The sequence below is a fragment of the Acinonyx jubatus genome, chromosome A1 (genome assembly GCF_027475565.1).
Source record: "Acinonyx jubatus isolate Ajub_Pintada_27869175 chromosome A1, VMU_Ajub_asm_v1.0, whole genome shotgun sequence".
Taxonomy (NCBI): Eukaryota; Metazoa; Chordata; class Mammalia; order Carnivora; family Felidae; genus Acinonyx; species Acinonyx jubatus.
The window spans coordinates 162,997,240-163,011,478 of NC_069380.1; the positions used below are offsets into that span (position 1 = coordinate 162,997,240).

The 14,239-nt window shown below is 33.1% G+C and overlaps 1 pseudogene; it reads right to left on the reverse strand.

The window, feature by feature from the left end:
• Positions 1-13,598: 13,598 nt before the first annotated feature.
• On the reverse strand, positions 13,599-13,699 carry LOC113594881 (uncharacterized; annotated as a pseudogene).
• Between the last annotated feature and the right edge of the window lie 540 nt (positions 13,700-14,239).

Here is a 14,239-nt window from a genome sequence, read left to right on the forward strand (position 1 = left end):
ATTATCCTAGGTGTCCAAGGGGAGCATAAATAATGTGGCTCACCAGCCCCTCTGACCACATAGAGCATTCTCCAGGACTGCAGACAGTCAAGGGCTGGTTCCTTTAAGTTCTAGTTGCCTTTTTAAAACCATAGCTTTTTTTTTTTTCTTTTTCCCTATGTCCCAGGGCAGGGGATTCAGCTTCTAGTTCCTCAGTAGTGTTTCTCCCATCAATTCAGTTACCTTCTCTGGAGCTGGGGTTCCTGTGATTACCCTGTCTCTATATCTTGCTGTTCCCACATGGTTCTCTATCTTTTGGGGTACAGATGATATTCAGTAAGTCCTCAGTTCTTCTTCAGTATGAATTGCTCTATATGTAGGTTTACATTTGGTGTTTCACGGAAGAGGTAAATTTCAAGTCTTCCTGTATTGCCATCATAAACCGTCCCCTAGTCATTAAATTATGTATATGCCCTTCTATATTTCTGAAAAATTCTATGAATTCTGTTAGGATTTTAAAAAGTCTTGAAAGAGATTACATTTAAATAGGCTATAATATTTATGGATAATATATTTTGTTTCAATATAATACAGAAGTTAGTGGATTATTGGTTTTAAAAGATTGGGTATGACTTGGCCAGTTTTGCACCTGGATGATAGCTACATAGGGGTATATTATACTATTCTCTCTACCTTTTAAAGGATAAAAATTTTTCATTAAAAATGTTTTTTCAAATATAGCTTTTTAAACTTTTTAAGCAATCGTAAAATTATGGCATTTCCATGAATTCGTTTACTACAATTAAAGATATGTAATTTGCATTTAAAAATCTAAACTCACTATTTATTGGTAAAGTTGTGCTATTTAAAGCAGAAAATTTCAAAATTGAATCTAAATAGAAAACAAATCTATTGAAAAGCTAATAAACCCTAAGCAGGAACCTTATTACGCAACAGGGCCTTATTATCAATTCCATTTATTGTTAATGACATACATTTGGAGCGATGGTTCTAACAGAGGCTTAATTTGGAGACAAAACAGCAAACTTCTAAGGCCTTTTTTTTTCTTTTGTAGTAAGTTTCTCCGTGTGACATTTGAAAAATGCAAAGAATATTTTATTGTTGGAAACTAATTTTCAAAGGAATATATCCTCTTTGAATGAACAATATGGGAAGATAATTGGGGTGGGGGAGAAAAAGATGTGGAATGTATGTTGAACATTTTCCCAAATGAATGTAGCTAGGACCAAGTCCAGATTACACTAATATTAAAGACATTATGTCATTTGCTACCTCTGAATGCCTTTTGGCATGCAGTACAAGGACCATAGCTGGGGCTTTTAGCTTGTTATTGATATATTTAATGAAACCATCCTCATATATTGTTAGTTGTCCTTTTTAAAACAAAAGTGGTTTTCCTGAAATAGCTTATCTATTTGATATTTTTCAATTTCTTCTATCTGTTATTTTCTGGGAAATATTAATCAAGCAGAAAGATAGCATTTTTGAAGCATGGATACTAACCTTCTAGAGACTCATTTGGACTAGGAAAAAAGCATGATATTATATTCTTATTCTAAGATTCACTAGATTTGCTTGAGAGTAAGCTAAACTACAGTTAAAAGAATCCTGCCTTTTCTAAAGCAGGCTGTTTGCACCCAGGGAAATTTTTATGTCCCTTGTGGTTGAAGGCACTTTTAATCTACTCTGGAACTAGTTTGAGTTATTAAAGAAGATTGTAAACCTTCGCTATTGCTAAGGTCTGTTCAGGTCTGTTCCTCAGAACACCTTAGTGCAAACTAAAGGACATGAAGTCTGGATTCTTTTCTTTGATAGAGTATATTTCTACTACATCAAATACATCTCTGGATACTGGGTGAAGGAGTTTCCCTGTATCTGTGTCTCATTAGTCTCTATACCTTGTCCTCTAAAGGTCCTCCTTCTATATAGAAGAGGAGGAAGCATCAAATTTTCTTTTATTTAATGATACTCTTTATCAATATGAATTTTGGAAACTAATAAACAATATAAGCCTTTGGATATTAAAATACTTCTTATCTCTAACTGGAGATAAGATATGGCCTACTATATTTCTAGAATGGAACCACTTAGCCTGAAGGTAATACATATTTTTTTTTCATTTCTTTCTGATAAGAAGGAGTCACTTCTCTTTGATTTATAGTTCTCATAAGGAAGGTAATATATTTCATGATTAATTTTAACTCCAAATCATTTGCATATTGAATAAGAGATTCAGAAAAGACTGAGAAAGTAACTATGTACCTTTATTTACATTTAATAATCAATATGATTTTTGCATTCAACACATATTTTTTATCATAGCTCTTTTTTAAAATGAATTTTGTGGAAATATATTGGCAGGATAGCTACCATTTTAGATCACCTTTTTATATTCTAAATGTAAATAATAGATACTTGTTTCTGCCTATGCCCCACTTCCAGACCCCACTGTCTACCTCAGCCCCTGTAAAGTCAACTACATTAGCAAAGACTAGTTTTGCTTAAATGCAATCTTACTTTGTCTTCTCTAGGGCCTAGTTCATGTACCTCTGCAATTTGTGAAGTCTGTAGCTAATTACTGGGACTCATTCATGAGCCACTCAAACTTCAGGGGCATTAACACCCTTGGCACCATCTTTGACCAACGAGAACAGGAAAACAATGCATAAAATGCCTTCTTTTTTTGTCCAAGGGGAAGGCAGATCAGAAGGTATTGCCATATCAACATGGGGCATCTATGTAGGTAACTAACCCAATAACGCACAATATTGGCTTTCCTCCTTTTATGTTCCACAGTGCTTTGTGTCTCACCCCTCAACATCTCAAAACAATCCAAAATAAACCTTTGTCTCAGACTCTGTTAAAATAAGTTTTTAATCTGGCATAGTTTGCCTCAAGTAAAATCCTGACTCTTATAGCAATTGTTATCTTAAAGTGCTAATAATTTCCCTGAGCTTCCCATTTTTTTAATATGTAAAATACGGATTATACATACCTCAAGTAATATTATAAGGATTAAAATTACATAATATGTGTAAATTATTTAGGATAGGTTTTGCTTTTAGTGAGACTATAGAAGCATGTGATTGTATTTTTTTTTAAGAATTTGGACTTTTTTTAAAGTTTATTTATTTTGAGAGAAACAATGTGTGTGTGAGTGGGAAAGGGAGAGAGAAAGAGGAAGAGAGAGAATCCCAAACAAACTCCATGCTGTCCCCCCAGGGTTTGATCTCATGAACCGTGAGATCATGACTGGACCTGAAACCAAGAGTTGGACTGTTAATGAACTGAGCTGCCCATGTGCCCCTCGTGATTCTATTTTGTCCCATATACGTTATCTAATTTAAAAGTAATCATTTTATGAATTTTACAAAGTCACACAATTATATGTGTCAGAATATTTAATGACTTTATTAATATATATATATTAATATAAATGCTATTCTATATACTCTAGGCTCACTGTCTTTCATAAAAAAAGCTTACTTTTATTAAAATTTAGTTATTATCTGATTTTTCCCTCTTCTTCCCTTTGAAAGATCTCTGCTAACCCAATTTATTAATAATAATGTATTTGGTACAAAAGTCTTATTTGTCTTGAATTCTCCAAAAATGCAAGTTGTAAAAGCTTTTAATTTGAACTAAATTGTACAAGTTATGATTCTCATTAAATTTACTACATAATCAAAGTTCTAAGGTTTATTATGCAGCATTTAATTATAGCTTGTCAAGACTGTGGATTTAAAAACATTCTTATATGAAGAAAATTATAGGAAACATTAAAAGTTTGAGTGATGGAAGGGTGCCTGGGTGGCTCAGTGAGTTAAGCATCTGACTTTGGCTCAGGTCATGATCTCAGAGTTCGTAGGTCTAAGCCCCACATCAGGCTTTGTGCTGAAGATGCAGAGCCTGCTTGGGATTCTCTCTCTCTCCCTTTCTCTCTGTCCATTCCCCATTTGTCTCTCTCTCTCTCTCTCTCTCTCTCTCTCTCTCTCTCTCCCTCTCTCTCAAAATAAATAAATAAACTAAAATATTAAAAAAGTTTGTGTGATAGAATTTACCTTAATGACCTATTTATCCACTTATTGTGGTAGAGAGTAAAAATTATTCAATTTCTAATAAAGAGGCAGAGAATATCACCACCCTTGAATTTGTACTCAACCTTAAAATTTACTGTGGGCCCTAAAATGGAGCAGTACTGATGGTGTACTAGGTCCAAGTCTAAACCTCAAGATATTCAAGACGTTTCCACTTTCTCTGGAAACTCTGAGGATGTCATGTGGAACATATTTCTACAAGAGAGAAAATACATGAAAAGCCATACTAAGCAAGTTCATCAGACCAGTCAGTTCTGTAGGCTCCACCAGCCTGTCCTCAGACATATTAGATGGTCCAGCCAAGATCAACCTAATCCAGTAAATTCAAACAGTACATCCCAGAAAACAGGTAGGAACAGGAGAAATAATTAAATATTATGGTCTTAAAGCAATTATGTAATTTTTCAGGTTTATTGAGGTATAATAGCAAAAAATAAACCTCACCTGTTTTAGGTGTACAGGTATGTGCATTTTGACCAACTTAAAAAAACACCACCACAATGATATCTACTATTTCTGCCATCCCAAAGATAATAGACTATTTCTATCATCCATTTGTAATCAAATAACCCACCACAACCATTGCTTTAGTCCTTGGTAAATGGTGATCTAATTTCTGTCCCCATAGTTTGACCTTTCCTGAAATGTCTTATAGGGGCACCTGGGTGGTTCAGTCAGTTAAGTATCCAAACCGGTTTCAGCTCAGGTCATGATCTCACAGTTTCATGAGTTTAAGTCCCACATTGGGCTCTGCACTGACAGTGTGGAGACTGCTTGGAATTTTCTCTCCTCTCTTTGTCCCTCCTCTGCTCACACTGTTTCCGTGTCTCTCAAAATAAATAAATAACATAAAAAAATTTAAATGTCTTATAAATGGAGTCATAAGACATATTTCCTTTTGAGTCTGTTCCTGAGTTCATTCAGGATACTCCTTTTTAGACTCATTCATGTCATGCATGAATTACACACATTCCTTTTTTATGCTGAGTGTAGTGTAGATAAACAGTGATGTGTTTATCCATTAGGTAGTTGATGACTTTTTGTGTTATTTCCAGGTTTTGAAAATTGTGAATAAAAGGACCATAAACATTTGTGTACAGGCATTTGAATAGATCTACATCTTAATTTCTTTTGTATCTAGCATATGAATTTATAGCTTTGTCCACTTGCCAGGATTTGTTTTTGTCAAGTCTTTCATTACTTGCTTCATTCTTTCGTTTTCTTCTTCTCCTTCTTCTTCTTTTTAGCATTAGATTAGGTATGTGATATCTCAATGTGGTGTTAATTTGCATGTGTCTAATGACCGATGATAGTGAGCATCTTTACATGTGTTTATTGTAATCCAGATCTCTTCCGTAGTCAATTATCTTTTCATGTATTTTACCCACTTTTATTATTTTGTTTCTTATTAGTGATTTTTCAAATTTCTTTGTGTATTCTGGTTACCAGGACTTTATTAAATGTGTTTTGCAAACATTATTTTCTGACACTATTGCTTTTCTTTTCTTTCCTTTTAAAATGTTGTTTTGGGGTACCTAGGTGCCTCAGTTAGTTGAGTGCCTGACTCTTGGTTTTGCCTCAGGTCATGTTCCCAGTGTTGTGGGACTGAGCCCCTTGTCAGGCTCTGTGCTCAGTGTAAAGCCTGTTTAAGGTTCTCTCTCCTTTCTCCCTTCCCCAACTCATGTGTGCTCTAAAAAAAGAAGAAGAAGAAGAAGAAGAAGAAGAAGAAGAAGAAGAAGAAGAAGAAGAAAGAAGAAAGAAAAAAGAAAAAGAAAGAAAGAACAAAAATGATGTTTTGCAAAAAGCAGGTTTTGTATATGTTCTATCTAAAAAATCAATATCAGATTTTCTCCTGTTTTCTTCTAGGTAGAAGTTTTCAATTTTAGCTTTTACTTTTATATTTACATTGTTATTTTCCTTGCACAAGAATGTATAATTGTTTCAAAGTACTTCTCTATTGAATAACAGTGCTCACTTTGTCAAAACAATTTGTTTATATGCATGTGGGTCTATTTCTGTACCTTTCATTGTGTCCCATTGATATTTGACTATCATTTTCCTAATACCATACTATATGATTACTATAGCTTTATAGAAAATCTTAAAATCTGGTAGTGTGAGGCTTACAACTTTGTTTTCATTTTTCCAAATAGTTTTGGCAACTTTTGATTTCTTGCTTTTCCATATAAAGTTTAGCTCAGCTTGTAGATTAAAAGTAGCCTCGGGGCACCTGGGTGGCTCAGTCAGTTAAGGGGCCGACTTTGGCTCAGGTCATGATTTCGTGGTCTGTGAGTTTGAGCCCCGTGTCGGGCTCTGTGCTGACAGCTCAGAGCCTAGAGCCCGTTTCAGATTTTGTGTCTCCCTCTCTCTGACCCTCCCCCATTCATGCTGTGTCTCTGTCTCAAAAATAAACATTAAAATTTTTTTAAAAAGTAGCCTCATAGATTTCTCTGAGATTGTGTTCAGTTTGTAGATCAATTTGAGAAAAATTTTCATTTTGACAATTTTAAGTCTTCCAATTAATGAACATGAGATATCTCTCCATTTACTTAGATCTTCTTTGATATTTATCAACAATGTGGTATGTTTGTTTATTATACAAAGTATACCCATGTGTTTTCTTTTTGAGATTTATTCTTCTGTTATATTTTTACTGGTATTATAAATGGTATCTTTATAAGATTTCTTATCTAATTTATTGCTGGTATGTTTAAAGATAATTGATTTTTAACATGCTGGCTTTTTTTCCCCCCTGTAACCAGCTAAACTCACTTATTTTAATATCTTCTTCCACATTTTCTCTATAGACAATCATGGGCTCTAAGAATAAAGACAGTTTTATTTCTTACTTTCAAATCTATATGTCTTATATTTCTTTTTCTTGTCTTACTGCACTAACTTGCATGATGTAGAATAGAAACGGTATAAGTAGCAATTCTTATTTTGGTCCTAATCGTAGAATGGAGCCATTTAGTCTTTAGCAATAAGATGTGATGTTAATTCTAGTTATTAACAGATATCTTTTATAAGGTTGAAAATTTTAGCTTATATTAATAGGTTGTGGAGAAATTTTGTCATAAACAGATATTGAAATTTGTCAAATGTTATTCAGGTATCTTTTGAACAGATTTTTTTTTTCTGTTTTAAAATATTGGTATAAATGAATTACTGTAGTAGTCAGGCTTCTTCAGAGAAACTGAACTAGTAGGAGATAAAGATAGATAGTAATAAAGATAGATATTGATTTACTATAAGGAATTGGCTCAATGGCTACAAAATTATGGAGGCTGAGATGTCCCACAGTCTGCTGTCTATAAACAGGAAAACTAGTTGTGCAGTTCAATCTGAGTCTGAAAGTCTGAGAACCAGGGAAGCTAATGTTATCATTCCTAGCCACAGGGCAGGAGAAGACTCATATTCTAGTTCAGCAGTTAGTTCATCATAAAAACTAAATCTTCCCTCCAATCACCTTTTTGTTCTATGAAGTCTGTCAGTGGATTTGATGATTCCCACCCACATTGCTGAGGTCAATCTGCTTTACTCTGTCTACTGATTTCAATGCTAATCTCATCTGGAAATACCCTCCCGTTCCCAGGGTAGATCTCACTTGCTTATAATATTCCATTCTACTTATATATGCTAGGCTTAGTTTGCCAATATTTATAAATAATTTTTTGGGGCGCCTGGGTGGCTCAGTCAGTTGGGTGTCTGATGTCAGCTCGGGTCATGATCTCGTGGTCTGTGAGTTCAAGCCCTGCATTGGGCTCTTGCTGACAGCTCAGAGCCTGGAGGCTGCTTCAGATTCTGTGTCTCCCTCTCTGTGCACCTCCCCTGCTCATGCCTCTCTCTCTCTCTCTCTCTCTCTCTCTCTCTCTCTCTCAAAAGTAAATAAAAATTTTTAAAAAATTAAGATTTTTTTTCCATGTTCATGAGGAATATTATTCTGTAATTTTCTTTTCTTACAATATCATTATCTGTTTTGGTATCATTGCAATGCTGGCCTCATTAAAAAGAGTTAGGAGGTATGCTCTTTTCTATTTTCTGGATTTTTGTTTTGTTTTATTTGTTTTTAGAATTATAATTTCTTCCATTAATCTTTTATATAACTCATTAATAAATCCATATGAATATTTTTCCCCCTTTTTGGAAAGTTAACTATGAACACAGTGTCTTAATTGATATAAGACTAATTGCACTCTTTATTTCTTCTTGAGTGAGTTTTGTTCATTTGTGTTTTTAACATTTTCTTTTCATCATGTTATTAACTTATTGGCTGATGCCAAGAAATTTTAGAATGGTTTAGCAAATATTTAGCAAAAAACAGCTAACTGATACAGTCATTCATATATGATTCATTAACTCATCGATGTACTTACAATATATAGTTGACCCTTGAACAATTCAGGGGATAGAGGTGCCAACCTCTTGTGCAGTTGAAAATCCACATATATATTATATACTGTATTCCTACAATAAATTGAGTTCAACTCAATAAAGTGAGTTTAAGAGTCAATTGTAAACTTAAAACATCAATAATATTTTTTAGGTTCTGTTTTATACCCCGGGTATGATGACAAAACCGAACTGTAAGAAATAAGAATCTATTGTATTCTATAAATAATTCTACAATATGCGAAGCCTAGCATGACAATGAGTATCTCAAAGAGGTTTATTAGGCTTTTACTGTGAAAGAAAACTTGTTACTTTTGTATCAAGTGTTCCTTACTATGTAGTGCTATGCAGTGCTTCCTATGTACTAATCTGTAAGTAAGTAGCACTGTTCAAACAATAAGAACATTTTTAATCATTTTTGTACTACAAATTTATAATATGTTCAGACTTCAACAAATCTTATTACTTTCTGTGGCTAATTCTACTCTAGCTACACTGATATCTTTACTGGTTATATATCATGCTTCACATATTCCCACCTTGAAGCCTTTGTAATCCCAGATTTCTGTACCTGAAAAATCTTATTTATATTAATCCTTAAATGTTAGTTCCCCAAAAGGGCATTCCTTAGGCATCATGATTAAAATTATAATTCTTTCCTGTTTTACCTGCTTACCCTTTTTAATTTTTTCATAGCATTATATGACAATATACCATATATTTGTTTATTTATGTTCTGTCTTTCAACCTCACTTTAGTATGCAAACTCCACAGAAGGAGGGACTTTATTTGTTCACTGCTTTGTTTCCCTTATTGCTTATCTGCACTGGCTAGAACAGAATTTAGCATATCATAGGCATGTAATAAATATTATTGAACAAATAAATAAAGAAGTGTCCATTATTTTAGGAGCTCTAATTTTTTAGAACAAGTAGCATAGTCATAGAATCAGAGAATTTGGCTTTCATTCTGTGATCCTGCTATTAAATTTGAGCACATTATATAATTTTTCTGAGTTTTCATTTTTTTTCAGTTTCTTAATTTAAATGTCCAACTCTGCTGTCATATACATTAATTCCTTCTGCCTGAAATGTTTCAGTGTTCCAGCCTTCAGTGATTACTCTTTCTTCTGCATTACTAATAAAGCTGTTGTTCAGTATGCTGCATACTTCTATACTCATTATACTAAACAGTAATTTGAAATGTATTTAACTTTCTTACATTTGTCTTTGTTCCTGAAAAGAGTGACCAAAATAAGAGAAAATGAATCTTATTTTTTAATTAGCCAAATGAATTTAATGGATCAACTTTTTTTATCCTACAACCATGATTAATGAAAATCCTTCACACGTCTGATTGAGATTTGACATTTTATAGGCATGGATTGAGGATTCTCCCTTTTCTTTACTGGATAAAAGCATATAAATGCTTGGAAAGCTTCCACTTAAGTCTTTATTTCAGGTCTGTATAATTTTTCTAATTTACAAGGACAGAAAGCCAAAAAATCAAGTGTTTTGTCTTTTTAGTCCTTCTAAAATTCCCACACTGACTAGATCTTTCAAGTATTCCAATTGGATTTCCCTTCAACTGGCAGAATTCAACCTATCCAAGCCAACTATCTTTTCATATAATCTATTCTTTACCCCTTTCCAAGTGTCATGGTCTTTTACATCTTGAAAATCATAAATTTTCCTCAGTTTCCTCTTTGGGTCAGAAATTTTCAAGCCTGTAGCACTGCAGTTATGTTGCTCCCTTTTCTGTAGGGTGTAGAGAGGCAGAGGGAAAATTTAGGCTTCAAAGATGGATCAGGAAAGGAGATCCATCATAGTGATGTAGCTGTAGGGACAGTAAATATCTTATCTTCTTTCTTGACATCAGGTAAAATAAACAAATAAAACTAATAGAAAAAAACACTACTACTTTTTCTCATTAAGTTAAAAATGTCAACCTTCATATAATGTTTATGGTCTTATTTTGCTGGAAGAGTTCTTTATTTGTCCTTAAATTTTATTTAAAAGCCATTTTTATTTGCCTGTTTTCCTTGTTGACAGGGAAAGTAGAAGAAACTTGAAGACAAGTCTTATATGTCCTATTTATAACTATAAATTTGTCAAATAATTTGTCCTATGTAGAGTAAATTCTAGATAGTGATTAAAATTAAAAGAATGAAGTATATTTCTCTTTTTTTAATGTTTATTTATTTTTGAGAGAGAGACAGAGCATGAGTGGAGGAGGGGCAGAGAGAGAGAGGGAGACACAGAATCCGAAATAGGCTCTAAGCTCTGAGCTGTCAGCACAGAGCCCGACGCAGGGCTCGAACTCACGAACCGTGAGATCATGACCAGAATTGAAGTCAGATGCTCAACCGACTGAACCACCAGTTGCCCCAAGAATGAAGTATATTTGTAAAGCTAGCTATCTGTTTTTATTTAGATGGACTTTGTTAGACTTTGAGAGAACATTGTTCCTTCTTATAATTCTAGTTTTAGATTTTGTTTCTTATTTTATTTGAACTTCATACAATTTATTCACAGTCTTCCTCCATTTTATTACCATCTCCATAGTGAAAAAGCAGAATATTTAAAATTTATATTTTAATATACATTTATTCATCTTTCATGAAATACTTTTTGAAACTATCATTTCTCTTATTTCTGATAGCCTTTTCTGCTGAATTGATCATGTGTGTTGTGCTTTATTTATTTATATAATTTAGTGTGTGTGTGTGTGTGTGTGCGCGCGCACGTGTGTGGTGTACTTTAGAAAGCACTGTATCCATTCTCTCTAGTTAGCCCCACACAACAGCCTTGAGGAGGAGAAATAGTATATTCTCCTTAACCTACCATTGCTGGAGAAGACAAGTTACAATATATATCCTAGTTCACAGATCGGAGTGGCAGAAACAGGATTGAGGCCTTCTGCCCTGTTCTTCAGTGCTATCTCTACTATATCAAGTCACTGCAATGATGCAGCAAACTGTTCCAGTATTGACAGTCAGGAGCTATATAAAAGAAGCCACTCACTAAAGACTGCATATTCTTTGGCTTTGTGTGACATTTATATGAAATTCTAGAAAAGGCAAAATCAGTTTGCTTCTGGCAGATCAGGGATTAGAAGCAAGGGTGGGGGTGGGAATTGATTGCGTACAGGTATAAGGGAGCTTTGTGTGGTTATGAGAGTATTTCAAAGCCTGACACTGTAGCAGTTAAAATGGCAGTAGTCCCCCAATATATGGAACTGCAAGCTTAAAAGGAAGGAAACTTTTAGATGTTTATTATACCTGAATAGAATGTAAAATATATACATTGTCAGCAGACTGTTACTTCTACATCAGTAACATAAATATAGAATTTGTTTTATTTATTACCCAATCATGTGTAATCAATTGACTTTTAAAAAATGATTTGCCTTTAAATCCTTTGATAATCAGTTTAAGGCTGAGCAGTTTGTTAAAAATGCAGAGCCTTGTGTTTTTCTCCCATCTGACCTGATGCACTAATCACTAGGTCACAGTTGTGTTATTCAGAACATGGAATGAGGTCACATTTCTCCCTAGTGGAGTGTAAATAGCAAATGTACTTTAAAAAGTACCTGGCATTTAATGCCTAATCCTTAAGATTAGTTGATGTTAAAAATAAATAAATAAAAGCAAGAAATGCTTACTTTCTCACAAAAGGATTTGACCAACATTTTTTTGATTAGTAATTTTCTATATGTCCAGTCATATACATTTAAAATAAAAAAGTATGAGAATATTGGGGAATGAGTTGAAGCAAATAAATAGGTATTTTAAAAGATAAAGTGTGCATAAGCTTAGATTATTTTTTATGATTTCTTCTCATTCACAGCTTTTAAATCACTTGAGATGATAATTTTTCCTCCTCCATTATTATTTTGTTTGTGATTTTAATGTGAGTACTACCTTAAAAATTATGGAAAAGTATAAATATACAAAAGGAAAAGTAACATAATAAACCTCTATTGATCCAATATCCAGTTTCAATGTAGTCAATATATGTTTCTCTAAGTCTATACCTATTCTCCATCCACACCCCATCTTAGGTATTTTTTCCAGTTAAATCCTAGATATCACTTTATTTCATCCATAGATCCTTCAATATGTATCAAAAGATACTTTAAAAATCCTAATTCCAATTTTTATATCTTTTCTGAAGTAATTAAGTATAATTCTTTAAGGTTATAAAAAACACAATATTCACATTTATTTCAATATTTCATAGTATTTTAAATTTACAGTTTGTTTGAATCAGGAAACAAAATACATGTGATATGTTTCATTGATATAGTTTAAATTATTTTTGACTTATAAGCTTCCCCTCCTCTTTTCCCTTATAAATTATTTGATACAGAAACCAAGGAAATTGATCCTCTATAACTTGGGACATTCTGGATTTGCTCATTGCCTCCCTTTGTATCAGTTAAGGTGGTCTGCATACTTTTTTTTATTTCCTGTAAAAAAAAAGTAGTTACATTTAGAAGGGTGATCAAATTTGTTCTATTTTTTTAATAATACTTCACAGCAGGAGTTGTAAGCTTCCTATTGTATCACATCAAGTGATATTATGTCTAGTTTTCATTCTAATTCTTATTGAGATTGATCTAACCACCTAGCTTTTTCTTGTTTTGTTTTTTTTTTAGTATCAACACAAACTCAGAATGATCCCAATGCCAATATTTTTATGAAAATTAAGCTTATGAAAAACATTTAAGATGTCTTGCACTATTCTTTTACCTTCTACATGACTTTAATTAAAAGTTTGCTTCATGTATTATTTCATATCTGTTTTTCTGTTTATTTATTTTTATTATGGAAAATATACATAATATGAAGTTACCATTTTAGCCACTTTAAAGTGGATAGAGGGGCGCCTGGGTGGCGCAGTCGATTAAGCCTCCGACTTCAGCCAGGTCACCATCTCGCGGTCCGTGAGTTCGAGCCCCGCGTCGGGCTCTGGGCTGATGGCTCAGAGCCTGGAGCCTGTTTCCGATTCTGTGTCTCCCTCTCTCTCTGCCCCTCCCTCGTTCATGCTCTGTTTCTCTCTGTCCCAAAAATAAATAAACGTTGAAAAAAAAAAATAAAGTGGATAGAAAAATATGGAATGCTTCATGAATTTACATGTTAGTATTTCACAGGGTCCATGCTAATCTTCTCTTTCCATTATGATTTTAGTATATGCATGCTACTGAGCAACGACTTGAATTTGTTTTTATCTTTAGGATATATCTGAATATCTGACTTGGTCTATATTCCAAATTACTGTAGGTTAAAGTCCTACTAATGAATAGATCCAATGGCCTTTAAACATTTTTCATTGCAAATATATTCCACTGTTTTGTCATTTGTTATTTATTGATTATAATGTTTATTTGTCATATTTTTTTGGACAATTAACAAACTAAAATTATTAATTTTATCCTTTATTGATTATGTTTTGTGAATCATAGTTACTTTCAAGTTTGTAGGTGAATTTAAATATATTTCTTTTAATACTATGTGGAGATAATTTTGCTTTTTCTTCATATGGCTATGCCACTATTCCAACACTACTAATTATAAAGAATATTTTTCTCACTGATTTCTAATGCTATGTTTGTGATATACTAAATTTTTATTTGCAAATATATCTATTTCCAGATTTTCTATCTTAGTCCATTCATTTTCTAATGCTTTATTCTCTTATACATACAGGACATAAAATACATCTCATCTAGAGTGAACTAGAATATCC